Raw genomic sequence first — 10451 nt, forward strand, 5'->3', positions numbered from 1 at the left:
AATGATCTGAAACACTCAGTTGGGAAGATCCATGAAGGTGAAAAGATGCAGGAATTGAATTGTAAGTGGTATTGTTCTGTATAAAACACGTGTAATTGTCTGGGGTATTAAAAGGACCCATTTTCCTACATGGATGTTTTCTAGGTTGAGCTGATAGTCTGTGGTTTGTGTTTGTAGAGTCTAAGATCTCTTATTCTGTCCAAATAATAGCTCAGTTCTAAAGATTTCAAGAAAATTCTCTGCATAATCAATGACTCAGAGCCCATTATTCTGAGTGTGAGCATACAGACCACAAACACAAAGTGTGAAAACAGAACATAACAGGGATAAATGAGTCAATGCCAATTAACCAGAGTGAAGAACAAAGGTGTCATCAAAGCTCCAGAGGAAAAGCCAGAAACATCAGAAGATGCAGAACCTTAAGAAAAAGAGCAGAATGGTGGAAGAAGCAGAAGCTGATCAAGATCAATGTTTACTTGTCTCAAGAAGCAAAAGGACAAGTGACTGACAGCTGCCCATCAGCTCCAGGGGAATATTCACAGCAGTTTTGAGTCTAGTATGAAATTCAGACTGCAGGGCAGGCTTTTCATAATATTCCTGGTCTGTGTTACAGAAGACAGTGCAAAAAATTGAATTCCAGAGAAATCAGTTAGGAAAGCAAAACTTCAACCCCTTGTTTCCTCAGGGGACCAGTGTAACTATTGGCTGTAGCTGTGTAGCTTTTCATACCTTTGTGACTTCAAATTGGAAGTATTTTATAAAACATGATCTAATAGAATTCCCAAATCAGCTAGAAACTGATAAGCTTCTACTCCTCTGCACAAGAAGACCTTCTCTGTTGTGTATTACTACTACAATACTTGTCACCGCCAACCAATGTTCTTAAATGCCAAATTCATATAGAAAGGGCATTTAGAATTCAGGCATCCTAAAAGAAATCTTCCTAGAGGGAATCTTCCTAAAAGGAAACTGCATCTATTTAAAGTAACAGAACATAGAACATATGTTGCTGGAAAACCATCCCATGCATTAAGAGACATTATTAATGGGGTATTTTTATCCTTCTTTTTTCAATAATCTAAATCAAACTTGGGATAAAGGGCAGATAAACTAAGGACCCTTGAAAAATTAATAGGAAACAATGAAAGCATCCACAGTTCCAGAATGATCCCAAAGCCCTTAGTATATTGTATTCTCTTCTAATGTTATAATCAACATGAGTTTTATTGGCTGAAAATAGGGAAATAATGATAGTAAAGTTGCTATAGTGACTTCAGGAAACACAAAATAAAATTCAAATTCTCTCCTGATCTGTGGTTTTCAGCCATCAGGTGGAAAATGTGGCATGTGCTCACTGTCCTGAATAGGGAAATCAGAGCTGGAGCTGAGGCAGTGTTTCCAGTGTGCAGCAGAGTGCACAGGAGGAAAGGCACTGGGCAATTGGGCTTAAAATTGACAGAATGCCTTGTTTGCTTCAAAATGGACATAGATAGAAGAACCTCTCTGCAGGCACAGGAGCTGGGGCTGTACAAACTCAGAATTTCAGTTTGAAAGACTGAGGTAAAAAATACATGAGGATTGGGCAAAGTCATTCAGTGAAAGTTAAGAGTAGGTTTTTCCTACTCAGTGCAATTGGCTTTGGGTAAATCTTCTTAAAATTACCCCTGGTTTTAGGTATCTCATCGCTATGGTTTATTTTCTTGGTTTGAAATTCAGCAGGCAAAACCAGAGGGGCTTCAAAGTATTTAGGGGTTAAGGGGAGATTGCTACATGCTCTGGAGCTGCAGATGTGGCCACTGCTGGAGACAGGAATTTAAGGTCCAATAATGTACATTTCTGTAACAACCTGTGATCTTATTTGTATTTCACTGTGTCTTTCCAGAGACCAGAAGTCTTTTGTAAATTAGTTTCACTGCTTCCTTTGGGGAGAATTAAAAGAAAAAACTTATGGCCATGACCTCATAAATTATAAATAGATTTAAATGGTAGCAGTGGGCCAAGCTCAGGAGCTGACATCTTAAGAGACAATTGAGCCTTTTGCTGATACTGATAAGAGTCCACATTCTGGAATTTCCTTTGTGTGACACCAATTCCTTCATCCATAAAAGAATAGCACAAAAGGAAGGAAATGCTTTGCTGTAATTTATACAGGAGAAAACAGAAAAAAGATGTTTGAGTACCATCCCAGTACAGGGGTGAATTAAATGAATATACACATAAAATTTACCTCTTTAGGGAATTCATGTCAGCATCATCTCCTTTGTATTCGGAGGAAATCAAAATTAACATAATGCCACCTTCTGTCATGGCTTCACTTTCCATTAAGACAGTGCTGCCTTATTGGATAAAAGGAGAAAAAAAAATCATCCTCTATTAATCAAAAACATTTTAGAATGTGACCCAATATCTGCACAGGTGAAACACACAGTAATAGCCTGAGCAACATCAGATCCTAATCTAGGCATCTTCTATTATTAATTGTGGCAGGTTTGCTGGAGAGCACAGAATCATATCACAGAGTCCTCTGGGTAACAAAGCCTTGCAGCTCTGTCAGAAGCAGGGAAGATGAGGAGGTTACAGGAGGACACAGCAGAGCCAAAGCAGGTCACTGGATGAGTCATTCCCACTCAGGTATTCACAGCTACCATTTCCTGGTTCCCATCACCAGACAACACTTGTCTTAGCACATTATTCCCAGGTTTCTAAGATTTTATTTTAAAAGCCAGAGTGCAGGCTTTGGATGATCACAGACCAGCAATCGTGTTCTCCAATACAGAGATTCACACAACCCAGCAAACTCCACTGGACATGCTCCACCTGCATGGCCTTTCCTTGATATCCATGTCAGTCTGACATGACATGATGTTAGATGAGATCAGGATAACAACAGCCATGGGAGGTCAAGACATTTGTTGGTGTATAATCAGATGTGTGCCTCGAGCAGGTAGATCCTCGCTTCATGAGATCGTGGGAGTTAACTTTCATTTAGAAGAAATAAGCATTCAGTCAACTGAGGCCCTTCTCTTTTACATACAGATAGTTCCTCTGTTCATCTGCATTCTATAAAGGCTTGTTATTCTTCTGTGTTTATCAGATCTGTGATACGGAGGAGAACAGAAAACGTGTGTGATATCCGCCAGCTGGATTCCATCTGTCTTTTCTCTGTGGAGATGGAGTTTCAAAGGCTACATCCTATCTACTGTCACACCCTCTCCCGACTTGAGAAGCTAAGTGTAAAATTTGGCCAAAGTGTTGGAAAAACAGTATCTCTTTTGTACATCACAACTATTTCCCTACCTACACAAAAGTAGCATTCTTCCTGTTCTGGCATGCAGGATGTATTGTTGCACTGTATCACAACTTTTTATTAAATAAGAGGAGTCTGGCCAAAATGATTTCAGAGAAAGTTGGTTGGGTTTTTTGTTAGGGTTTTATTTCCTTTTTCTATTGGACTCTGTGCTTCTATGTGTGTGTGTTGGTTTGTGTACAGAGCAGGGTCAGGGGGACCGTGACTGACAAGCACAAATGCTGTTTGATTACAGCACAGGATGTGGTCTCATCGCATTTCTGGGAGAGGAAAGAAACACCTACCTGAATAAAATCCCAGTTTTTTTGCTCTTGAACTGATTGAGGCTTTGCCATTCACTTCACCACAAGCCCTAGGGGACTAAGGAATTTAAGTTTCTCAGGATAACACCCATGACGGAGCAGCATTATTGCAAATCAGCAAGACTCAGTGATGTTTTCTTGCTGTAACAACTAGAGCTCTCTGTTCTTTGGGTCCAGCAGCTGCAGCAGTACTGGTAAAATGCAAACCACATCAGAGGGGAGCATGAGACACCTTGGGTTTAACCAAGGAGCTGGGAGGTGTTGGCCCATCCATGCATTTGCCAGCAGGCAGCCCAGAGCAGCCATCCTTTCCCACCAGAGCCACTCCACTCCTGAAGAGCACTGAGATGTGTGAAAGGCTGGGGCTGGTACCCAACAGTCCTTCAGGACCCTCCTTTGTCCTGGTGTGAGGCAGATGTGTGTGCCCCACAGAGCAGGGAGGGAGCAGCAAGGGCCAGCACAAACATTTGGCTCCAGACCTTCCCAGCAGCTCCTCTTTCACCACCCAGAAGACTTTCTATATCTTTGCAAACTTTTTGTTAAATTACTTGCCCTTTATCTTATGCATGTAAAGTGTATATTCCTTTACATATTTCATGGTTGAAGGTTCTTGTCTCGCAGATCAGAGGCATAGGAAGAGTACTCTGACTCTGGCAAGAACATCCATCTCATTTTAGTGGAAGCATAATTTCTTTGGGTTATTTTCAGGGGGGACATGCTTTCTTTGATGATTAACCAGCTAATACCAAATACATGCCCAGACAGCTAGTGGACCACATACAAGCAAAAAAGGCCTTTGATATCTGTATATTAGCTGTGCATCTGTGGGTATTGCTTACCCTGCCCTGGTGCATGGTCACAGGAAGTAACATCTGCCCTGCAAGTGCAATGGATTAAGACTGTCAGTAACTTGCACTGGCCTTTCCATTGAGCCCCCCATGACATTATGGGTTTCTTTTGAAAAACCAGGTCTGGTTGCTAGTGCAAGTGCACACACAGAGATACACTGTTTATTTTGAAACTGCAGAAAACTGAAATGAGCTTTGGTTTGTACTAGCTGTGAATTCCTATGCATCTATAATTATATTTTTTTACTCATGGGCACTCTTCTATGAATACATAAGCTCAACTTTCACAGACTGCCCTCCATCAGTAGGGTGGGACTGAATTTGTTTCAGTCATGTACAAATAAAGACTTGACAGAGGTGTTTGGCCTTCCCATAGGGCCAGAAGAGATTTATAGCAGATCTGTTCCCCATCCTGTACCTGTCTCTGAGTTGTCTATCTCAGTAAACTATTTGGTTAGGTCTTTTAGGTAATGAGTTTCAAGCTTGTTAACAGGCTGGGGCCAAGGTAACACCTGTGACTGACTGATTTACCTGGAGAATTGGTGAAGCTTTCTCAAAATGCTCCTCTGATTTCTTCCCTTGAACCTCACTCTAGCACAATGGCCTGAATCATAGAACCACAGAACCATAGAACCACAGAATCATAGAAAGGTTAGGGTTGAAAGGGACCTTAAAACCCAGTTAGTTCCAACCTCCTGCCATGGGCAGGGATGCTACCCACTAGACCAAGTTTTTTGGGCACCATCAAACCCTGAACCCACCTTCAGAGGTGCTGTGAAACTGGAAAACTCAGGCAAAATCCCATAAAAGTATAAAGTGTTGATTCATGTATTTATGGTGGAGGATCAAATGACCTCTTCTGAGAAGGGGTTATGTGCTGGAAAAACAGGAGGTCAATGTAGTGAGTTTGGGAAGGATTCCCACGGGACCCAGTCTCAGAGGCATAAAAATGCAAACAATCCTTGAAATAAAGTATGAGTCAACCAAGGATGGAAATCAAGCTGAGGAGCCCAGATAGCTCATGAGTAGTTTAAGCACATGCCAGGCCCAGAGGAAACTCCTAAGCTGCCAGCACCATTGCCTGCAGATTTTGCAATGGATCTTACAGTTCAGGGTAGCTAAGAAACCTACCTTGGATTGAGATCCTATGAGAATTGCTGCTGAAGGAGAATAGCTTGCAGCAGCCTGAGGCACAGAAATGGCACCCAGTCTCTGTCAGAATTTGTTCTGAAGCAGATAAGCCCTGGCTTGCCAGCCCTAGAGCAAGGTGTATAATCTTCTGTGAACAGGTAGAGTGTTCACTGGCAGGGCAAGCTCCTCTGCAACTCCCCCGTCTGCCTTGGGGCAGCACTTCTCAGCATGATGAGTTTAATCTTCCTGCACATTTCAGCTCCAGAGCCTCTTCTGTCTGCTCAATAAAGGTTCTGTTTCTGGTTATTGTGGATGTGAGCTCTTCCAGCACTCTTGCCCCCAGAAGTTCCTCACCTGACAGTGGCCTTGGGATACCAGCCAGGGCACATCTCACACTGATGTTTCCCGCCTTTGAGACTTGAAAAGCTAAACAGCAAACACAAAGAGTAGGAAAAAGGAAGGATTATTATTGTTATTAAGTTGTGAACTGACTATTGAGAGATTAGCAGACTCCCTCCCAATCACCCAGCAAGTCTGCATGACAGCTGGGGGCATTGTCCGTAATTTCTGCACCCTCTTCTTGTTCCTTAGGCACAAGCATCTCTCCTCTCTGTTTTTGCTAACTAGAATGATGTTTCAGTAGCAATGGTTATCCAATAAGCCACTGAACATCAATGAAACAACCCTCAGCCATTACAGTCCTGGGCTAAATCTCTCATGGTGAGCTAAGTGAAGGCTGCAGGTCTCAGCAGGTGGGAACTGCTGGTTTACCCCCTACCTGGCAGAAAATACCTTTAAATTAGTCTCGGCATCATGGCACTTAAATCTACCAGGGGATCTTGGTCTCCCTAAATGCCAATGCCTTAAATGTGGTATATTTTGGTTTGTTGTTTTGGGGTTTTTTTTCCATAAATACCCTAAAAAATAACCCTAAATGTCTGACTGTGGCCACACAAGGTGCTTGCAATAGGACCATGAGTGAAAGCCTGTTCTTATGGGAATACCTAATAATAGGATTAACCAGCCTGTCTTGATCCTTTTGTATTTCAGATCAAGACCATTCCCAAACCCTGACACAGCAGCTCTCACAATGCAGCCTGGAGCTCAGCTGCATCCTTAGCTTTATCTCTAATATGAATAACAATGACTTAAATTTCTAGTCTAGCCACTTAAAATAATACAAACTTAATCTACTGAAGACCTGGGGAAAAACAACATGTTACATATTCCATTGTTTTCTTCAAACCACATTTGTAAACAGTCATAAAATACACTGTAAACAATTACCTTCAAATGCAGAGCCAAATGCTGCATCTCGTAACTCAAACGCACAGGTAATACAAACAAGCTCTTACGAACTCAGGGCACTCATTTGGCATGCAGGACCCTTCACTCTCTGCTCATGTGGCATTCACCAGTTCCTGGGGTAATTTTTGAGTTGTCCTCAACATCTTCAGTTTTGCATAAATTTTGTTCCAGATATATTGAGAAAAGGTCACTCTGTTTTATGTCTCTGTGTCACCTGCTTCTGGCTCTTGGGCCATGGTAAGCAGCAGTTACTGTAATAGGTGATGCTATTCATCACATCCCAGCAGAGGGTGTCCCAGAAATATACTATAAAATGGTGATAGAATAAATCCCTCTGGTTAGAAACACAGAGAAACAACATTGTGTGTGATGTTTGGCCCTATTTGTAATAAATCCATACAAAGAGCTGAGAGCAGCCTCATTTCTCTCTCTTTTTATTTTTTTTTTTTATCATTGCAGGAGTTACCATCTACAGAGGATCTTTTGTTTCCCGTTTCTTGTTTCCTTACCATTTCCATTTAATAACACAGATCCAGTGCAGATTCATCTGAAGTCACATCCATAAAGGCACTGGGTACAATGGCCCATTCACAATGGCCATTTTCTGGTATGCTGATGCAGTAAATTGCTAGGCTCTACTTAAGTGGCCTGTGGACAGAAAAGTCCCAGAGTTAGGTTCCACTCTGCATCCAAAGACAATAAGGGCAAATACAGAGATCAGCTGTGAAGGAAAAATATAATAAATAAAAGGAAGGTGTGACCAGTACACACAAGAACCTGGCTGCTTGCTACCTCAGGAGACCATGTCATCCTGCCTTTCCCTACAAGAGACAGAAACCCTTTTGCTATTTCTCTGGGAGCCTCCCAGAATCCTTGAACCCTTTGCTGCTGCATTCCTACAAGCAGCTTTTCCTCAATCCTCCTTGTGAGTGACTCTTCTCTTCAGGAAATAGGGTTTTGCACCATGAAAGGGTTAGCCTGTATATCAGCACATGGATGGAACCAGAAATCAAATCTTCCAGAGCCTGGTTTAATATTGTGGTTGTTGTCATCAGTTAATGCCTCTGTAGTAGCATTTCCATTACTGGTCCTGACCTGCACAAGCTACTCTGAACCAGGAACAAGTCCACCTGCCTCTTGCTGTGTGTGCTGGCACTTGCCTCAGAGTCTTCCCAGGGTGTTAAACCACGAGAGCCCTCTCCTCCAAACAGCAATAATGGCAAGGAGTATTAGCAGGCTTTGGAGTGGAGTTTAATTCAGGCTAAAGATGCAATGCTGGAGCAGCAGGGCAGGCAGCCAAGGGCTCTTTCATAACTGGGTGGGTACAGCAGTGTATGTGGGAAGAATGGCATGCCTCAGATGCACTGCAGCACAGAGCACATCCAGCACAATGCTGGCTCAGCTCTGCTGGCACCATCATCCGATTGCTGCTCTTGTTTGAGGTCAGACACAGCCTGGGCAAAGGCCTGTTGTACCCCAGCCCCAAATACTGGGTGAATTCTCCATGCAGCTCTGTTCAGCTCTTGGTTGGTTGCACGTTTGGGTTGTCAGTTTGTTGTCCTTTGAAGTGAACATCCAAACAGGTGGCCACAATGGCTCCTGGCCACAGCCCTTGCTTCCTTCCTGCCCAAGAATGTCCTCCATGACAAAAACTTTCCATGTGCTGCTAGCCAGGATAGGAGGGGAAGCAGGAGAAGGTGTTTGGAGAGACACAGGGATGTTTGTGAGTCCACTTTCCATGGCCTGGGTTGCAGCTTCACCTCCCATTCAACTGCGAATTGCACACTTAGAAAGTGCTACATAGGGGTGGTGGAATTTGAACAGCAGCAAAACCAAAATTAGGGGGGAAGTCCTGCCTGCATAAGATTAGTGAAAAATCAGAGGGCTGTGGCACTTGCACGAGGAAGTGATTTTATAAACAGCACAGGGCATGATGATCCTTGATAGATTCAGGATTTCCATTCATTTCTCTGTTAATTTCTTGCTCCTCTAAGGAAGAACTCATACACATTGTACCTTGATTCTTTGAGTAAACCCTCATTGAGAAAACTGACTTCTACTTTCTGCACATCCATTTCAGAGTGAGCTTTAAAAGCATCATTTCAGAAATTGCAATTCTCCTTTGAAATTACATTAAGTTAGAGGGATCAAACAGATATGAAGTTAACGTAAGGGGGGTGTGGGGAATGTTCTGGATCTGCCATAAGAGACCATTATGATGGTCTTGTATGGCTTTCTTCATGAGCTATAGAATTTCACCTGGCAATTTGTGAAGGAACACTTTGACAATAAAATCAGACCATTGCCAGGCCTGACAGAACCGTGTGCCAAACAAGCGGCAGGCACACCTCTGCCATTAACCTTTGCCCAGTAACAGAGACAAGGAAACAAGAATAATGCCATCCTGTGACAAGAAGTAGAGCCTTTCTCCCCTGCACAGCACTGTTTGTGGCTCAAATGGAAGGCTGGGAAGCAGCTTTGAACATAACCCTTCAATCTAAAGTTTGCTCCTTCTCAAAGAAGCCCTAAGTGTGGCCCAAGGCTACTCAGAGAGCAGCTGTGAGTGCATGGTGTGTTCATGCATTAGAGAAAATGCTGTTTTCATCCACCCAAAGCATCTTGTCTATGGAAACTAAAGCTCTGTGGCTTAAGATCTGATTCAATTCATTCATCCTTAACCATCTAGCCAGAGCCAGTCACACAGTCTGTCTGTAGCCCATGAGGAAAGGCAGGTAGTGGCTTGGATGTTTCCCTTGGGGGAGGATGATTTCCGTCTGGAGGTATCCATCCCTACTGGTCATGGCAGGATCATACGTGACTAGGTTGGGTTGAAAGGCAAATGCTGAGATGAATAAAGCCCATGAGAGAATTTTCAGCCTGTTGTTGTGCCAGTATAACTCCATGCAGTGCTGTACCAGAGCACTGCACAATTTTTTATGAGGTTTCAAGCAAACTGGAGGCTGATGCAAAATTTCACCCCAAAATGGAGCCCTTAATGCCTCCATGCCACAGATTTTCCTCAACACCTTGGGAAAGTCACTTTATTGTGCTTTTTAGGAAAAAATCAGATAGGCTCACAATCAGATCATCATTCATCCACCTTGCAGAGCAGTTACTGTCAATGGGCTGGAGTCCCGCTGCTGGAACAGTACTGATCCTACTGCTTTTTACAGGACCCGTCTCTGCCATTTCTGGGGAGTAACATTGTGTTTTCACTCGAGAAGCAGCAGGGAAAACAGATTGTGGGAGTCCTTGGTTCAATTCCCTGCTCATCTTGAGGCAGTTCAGATATCCCACCACTGGAGAGCTGTAGGCACAGCTGCTTTTCAGACCCACAGTGGGTCTTTCACTTATCTTCTCCTTATATCTAGAAAGAGACCACAAAATTCACCTGGTAGGACATGTCCTGTAGCAGTGGGGTTAGGGTATTACTGGGGAAGAGAAGAAAGGACATGTGCCCAAGGAGCCACCTAGGTATTTTGAATTTAAATCCTGGGGTTCGGGGTGAGAAGGATCCTTGCAGTGTATCAGACTCTGTAAGATCCTCTGGGAGCT

The 10451-nt window shown here is 43.1% G+C and overlaps 1 long non-coding RNA gene across 1 annotated transcript; it reads right to left on the bottom strand.

Moving 5' to 3' along the window:
* Positions 1 to 4597: 4597 nt before the first annotated feature.
* Positions 4598 to 8921, bottom strand: LOC140683898 (uncharacterized). The gene is made up of 2 exons (XR_012055507.1): positions 7406 to 8921; positions 4598 to 6014 (listed from the first exon to the last, which is right to left on the bottom strand). It is a non-coding gene; the product is annotated as an uncharacterized lncRNA (long non-coding RNA).
* Between the last annotated feature and the right edge of the window lie 1530 nt (positions 8922 to 10451).

This window comes from Taeniopygia guttata, chromosome 4, assembly GCF_048771995.1.
Source record: "Taeniopygia guttata chromosome 4, bTaeGut7.mat, whole genome shotgun sequence".
Classification (NCBI taxonomy): Eukaryota; Metazoa; Chordata; class Aves; order Passeriformes; family Estrildidae; genus Taeniopygia; species Taeniopygia guttata.